Here is a 6159-nt window from a genome sequence, read left to right as displayed (position 1 = left end):
CTCAAACACAATCATGTATGTAACCAAGGTGTTTAAATACAAAAAATTAGGACAAAGGATAAACTAAGCACTTAATAAATATTAGCTGTTATAGCTTTGTCCTCCTGACTCTTGTTCCTCTTCCTTCCTCCTCCTGCTATTACTGTTACATAAAGGGAAATAGTTCTCTTCAAGTTTTAAGGTGATTATAAGCAAATATATATATATATATATATATATATATACACTTATATATCCTAATAATCATAAGAGAGCATCTATAGTATTAGGTGTTTTGGGTGTGGGAAATGTACTGCATGGGACCACTTTTGAAGCCTCGTACATGCAAGTTAATTGCTCTAGCCCTTTGTTGACACTTTCATGTTAAGTAATGAATTGGCCATTATTCAAAGTAACTATGAAGGGACAAAGTTTGTCTCCTTACATGAAATATAATATCTATTGTCTTACAGTTTTTGGCAAGTTATTATGCTTCCGTGTTCTTTGACATTTAATGGAACATCTACAAATACAGCCAAGGAGTAAGGACAATACTAACAGCAAATACTTAAAATTTTAGCAGTAATAATGATATCTCCTCATACACTACATTTTAGTAATTAAATTTTTAAAGGTATTTCTTAAAGTTTATTATTATTATTTTAGACCACAAACAGAAGTACTCAGGGGTTATTTTAGGGTTGGCTTAGAAGTGACCCCCTAGTGTTGCCAGACAATTATGTGTGCTGCCAAGGACTAGGTTGTCTACATGCAAAACAAGCACATTATCTCCTGAGCTATCTTTCCAGCCCTTATAGTTATTTCTTGCACTAGAAGCTTTCAGTTTTAGACTTTGCAGTAAATTTTATGTAAAAATGTGGTTAGCTGATTTGAATATTTAGGAAAGATTATTTTGTATTCATTTATCTCAACATTTATGACATATATTAAAGCCTAACTCTCCCCTTCCTAATCAGGTAAGGTAAAGAGGTATGTTTTCTTTCATATTCTTTCCATTATTGGCAAATCATCAATATCTTAGTTGCTTATTAGAGTAGAGAACTGAACATGTGGGGCCAAAGATATAGCACAGCTGTGCAGCATTTGCCTTGCATGAGCCCTACCAGGGAGGGAACTGGTTCAATTCTCGGCATCCCATATGGTTCTCCAGTCTGACAGGGGCAATTTCTGAGTGTAGAGCCAGGAGTAACCCCGCGGCACCACAGGGTTTGGCCAAATAACTAATCAATCAATCAATCAATCAATAAATATATAAAGTTAAAAAAACCTGAACACATATGTTCATGTACTGTTATTTTATATCTGTTTTAAATTTATTTAATCTCTTTAATATTTTATTGATTACTTTTATGTGGTAGATAATTTCAAGTCTTTTGTGTTTCATTCTATTTTGAAGCAATACCCACATGTGCTTAGGACTTACTCCTGCCACTACTGTTGTGCTCCAGAGATTTTGAGGTGCTAGGACAAAACCACCCTCCATGCTATACTATTTATGAGATGCCTTCCATTCTATACTATTTATTCCCGGTGATGCTCAGGGGTTACTCCTGGCTATGTGTTCAGAAATTGCTCCTGGCTTGAGGGACCATATGGGACTCCGCAAAATCAAACTGCGGTCCTTCCTAGGTTAGCAAGTGCAAGTCAAGTGCCCTCCTACTTATACCACCTCTCAGCTTCTTCCCATAACTCTTCTGACAATTGTTCCAGGATCTTTCTCCTCATTCTCAAAATAAAACAAAGTCCACAAAACCCTAGAAAGTCTTTTTTTTTTCCACATTTATGTCTTAATTCAGATTCTTATACTTATCACTGCATTTATTCAACTCAGAGCATTTTTTCTGTAAAATGCATTCTACATTTTCCTAATTTTGTCTCATAATTTTTTTTTCTCCACTTGAACATCAGTACTACAGGGACAAGTATTTTCTCAGTAATTTTTACTTACAAATTTTTTTAGAATTGGTAAAAGTCCCTGATATAAAAATATTTGAGTATATATGAAATAAGAGTGGACTGGCTTAGCCCAGTTGATCCTATTCATCAATTTAATTTTGACTTTAAGTTTCTTTGCTATCTTTGCCAATAATAATTCAAGTTAAATTAATCCTGTCAGCCATTTAACAAATATTTTCAAATTTCCAGTTAAAACACTAAATCAAATTTGATTTTCTCAATGTGTTATCTTTAATGCACACAAATCTATAAATATAATGAATTCCATCAACAAATGGGAAAAATCATAAGATCATTAGTGGATGCATAAAAAGAACTGAGAGGCTTTAATATCATTTTTAAATAAAATCTCTCAAAATGGGTTTAAAGAGAAGTAAGATATGAAAATGATGTGAAAATTATGCAAGTTGTAAAACATATAGAACTATCACCATTTGCATTTTATAATGTTGCTTAAATCAGTACACAGATTCAATGTGATTCTTAACAAAATCAATGCGATTGACCAAAAAAATTTTAAAAATTATAAAATTATTTGAGACCAAAGAAGAAACCAGATTTCAAAAACAATTCTGAGAAAAGAGAACAAAAATGGTGCTATTGTTAGAGTCTCATATCCAAAAGATTACATAAAGCAATGAGTTTTGTATTAAAAAGTTTATTATGCACAAATCACAAAATAAGCAAATGTTGAATCCAGAAGCTGACTGGCCAGGGCCATCCCCTTTAGGAGGAGAGGTAAGGGGCTTTCTTTCTTTTTACTCTAAAACCACAACTCACAATTTTCTTATGCCCTTTACAATGATTGATTAGATTTATCTGGATGGAATATTGTTCACATATTCTTGGAAACTGTCAGACCACCAGTTCTCTTCTGCTTATTTGAGGGATTGGCACTTTGTTCAGGACATGAGTGGAAGGTTCAAGACTGGGTTGGGAGTAACTGTGAGGCCAGTTCACTCTGTCTGCTTGCACAAAGCCTCATTCCAGGGAGAGGAATGTTTCAGGACACAGTTGGTAATGACTGACAGGTAAGCCAGTGTGTATAGAAGGGCTGATGTTTTGAGAGAGGCTTTTTGTTTATTTGGTTTTTATTTGTGTGTCACACCCGGCAGTGCTCAGGGGTTCCTCCTGGCTCTACGCTCAGAAATCACTCCTGGCAGGCTCGTGGGACCATAAGGGATGCCGGGATTTGAACCACTGTCCTTCTGCATGCAAGACAAATGCCTTACCTCCATGCTATCTCTCTGGCCTATAGAAGGACTGATGTCTTAAGATGGAGGATCTAAGGCTAAGTTTTAGCCCTGAACTAAGGTTAAGTCTTTATTCAGGGTGGCCCTGCACTGTCACACATCCTGACTTCAAATTGTACTACTAGATGATAGTTATTAAAATAACATGGTATCAAAATAAAAATATAGACACTAGATCAATGAAATGGTCTAACAAGCCCATAAACACACACACCCACAACTTTAATTTCATGACAAAGAAGTCAGCAACATAAAATGAAAAATGGAAAATCTCTTCAATAAATGATATTGAGAAAATTGGATAGTCATATATAAAAAATGAAACTAACACAATATACAAACATTCATTCAAATGGATTAATTAACTGGATAAAAGACTTAAGCAATAAGATATATCAGAAAACAGGGCCCAGAGAGATAGCACAGCGGTGTTTGCCTTGCAAGCAGCCGATCCAGGACCAAAGGTGGTTGGTTCAAATTCCAGTGTCCCATAAGGTCCCCCGTGTCTGCCAGGAGCCTTTTCTGAGCAACCAGGAGAAACCCCTGAGTACCGCCGGGTGTGGCCCAAACACAAAAAACAAACAAACAAACAAAAAGATATATCAGAAAACACAAATGAAATGATCCTGGTTATTTGCTTTACAGATGCATTTAGGTATTTAAGTCAATTGTAAGGAAAGTAAAGCAATAATTAATTAACAAACAAGATTGTAATAAATTACAAAGCTGCTGCTAAACAAAATAAATTATCATCAAAATGTAAAAGATTAAAATAATAAACCAGGGCTGCAGCTTTCATATCTATGGAAAATAGTCCACTTCTAACCACTCACATAGGTAGAAGCCATTTATTCCCAACAACAACAAGAAAAAATATCGGGAAAAGAGGTAAATATAAAACTTCTATTTCCAAAAGAAGAATTAAAACGGCCAGGGACCAGAGCAGTGGCTCAAGGGGTAGGGTGTTTGTCTTGAACACGCTAACCTAGGATGAACTGTGGTTTGATCCCTGGGCAAACCATATGGTTCCCAAAGCTAGGAGCTGAAAGGGTATCATCATATTCTCACTTCACCTCCTTTCAGCAACCTGTTCTTGTCTCAAGTGATCTTTTACAACTGTCATTGTCATAGTTTCCCTTCTCTACCTAACTGCACTCCCTCTGCTCTTTGTGGCAAGCATCATATTATGAATCAGTCCTCCTGGCATTCATTTCTATTGACTTCAGGTAGTATTCCTTGACTCTTATCTGCAGCAGAAAGCAATTTAGAATCACCCCCTCATCCTGCTCTTATATAACTAATATTTTAAAGGCTCAAGGGGCATGCCATTCCTCTATGTATATGCAAATTACCCATTAGTATCAATACTTTATTTTTCTTTCTTACTTGAACATATCTGCTTCAATATTCTTAAATTTTTTTCCTATAAAAAAAGACAAAGAACCTGAGTAGAGGTCAAGACTGAGTTCTCCCTTTCCTCTAAAGAAGCCCTGCCTCAGCCAGTGCCTAAAAGTGCAGGTGGTAGAAACCAGCTCCCATTTTAAAGACCTAGTCTCAGGTACAGCTTGATGGCTGCATTAGTGAGGCAGGCAAGAAAATGAAGAGCCCTGCTGTAAAAGAATTAAGACTTTCCCAGTCCAAACAGCCTTGGGCACTCACTACCTCCTGCTCTGTGGTTCACCTTTGCACTTTACTAACAGCATAAAAATGAAGATGTTCTCATATGACATATACATGCAGCCTGAATGTTTAAAGCATTTTTGAAGGTTATCTAAAGTTTATTTCCATTTACTTTTTCAAAAAGAGTATGCAATAAATTAAGATCCTTTATTATATTTTGTGTAATCAGTCCTTTTATTTTTATTCTAGATTTTGGGTAAGCACCATCTCATAGTGCTTTTAATTTGTATTTCTAAAATTACTAATGATAATCAACCTTTTATATTCTCATTTCCCATCTGTGTATGTATTTATGTATATATATACATATATATATATATTTGGTGGCATCTTTTCAAGGTTTTTGGTAATTTGTATGAGGTATTTTATTGAGTTTTAAGTCATCTTATGCTTATATACACATGGAATAGTCTTTTTCTTAGATGCCTATAATATCATTTCTAATATGTTTCATAATTCTTCATAATTGTAACTTGCCATTTTATCCTTTTAACATCATTTTAATACATAATTTTATTCATTTTATCAAGTCTAGTGTAATGATTTATGGTTTTTACATCATACATAAATATTTTTACTAGATTTCTATGAACCAAATTATAGAGAGGAAAAAAATATCTAAAGGATAATATCAAGTAAAAATAGTACTTACTTATTTTTTTGATTCATACTTAGGCTAATTTTTGAAAATTTTGTTCTGTATAGTTATGTGAATAGTAACTAGTGATAATTATCAACATAAAGTAATAATTACAATATTAATATTTTTTGTTTTTTCGGGCCACAACCATTTGATGCTCAGTGGTTACTCCTGGCTAAGTGCTCAGGAATTGCCCCTGGCTTGGGGGAACCATATGGGACGCTGGGGGGATTGAACTGCGGTCCTTCCTTGGCTAGCGCTTGCAAGGCAGACACTTTACCTCTAGCGCCACCTCGCTAGTCCCACAATATTAATTTTTAATATTAAAATAATTTAAAATGCAGTTTAATAATATTTAAAATAATAGGTTTATTCTGAAAGCTGAATAATTTTACTTAAAATAGAGGCCATACGACAAAGGTAGAGGCAGCCTGAATGCATTATACAGTGGTAAAAATCATGTACTAGCCATGAAAAACTTATTTCTCTTTTTTTTGCATGTTATCTCAGGAATTATGTATTCTCATTTTAGTATAAAAATTTCGTGAATTAATTACTACACATCTTTTAAAACCTTCAACTTTATTCAATTCATTGAATTTAAAGTACTAGATATTTTTTTATCAAAAT

The sequence above is a fragment of the Suncus etruscus genome, chromosome 18 (genome assembly GCF_024139225.1).
Source record: "Suncus etruscus isolate mSunEtr1 chromosome 18, mSunEtr1.pri.cur, whole genome shotgun sequence".
Lineage (NCBI taxonomy): Eukaryota > Metazoa > Chordata > Mammalia > Eulipotyphla > Soricidae > Suncus > Suncus etruscus.
This window is presented reverse-complemented; position numbering follows the sequence as displayed.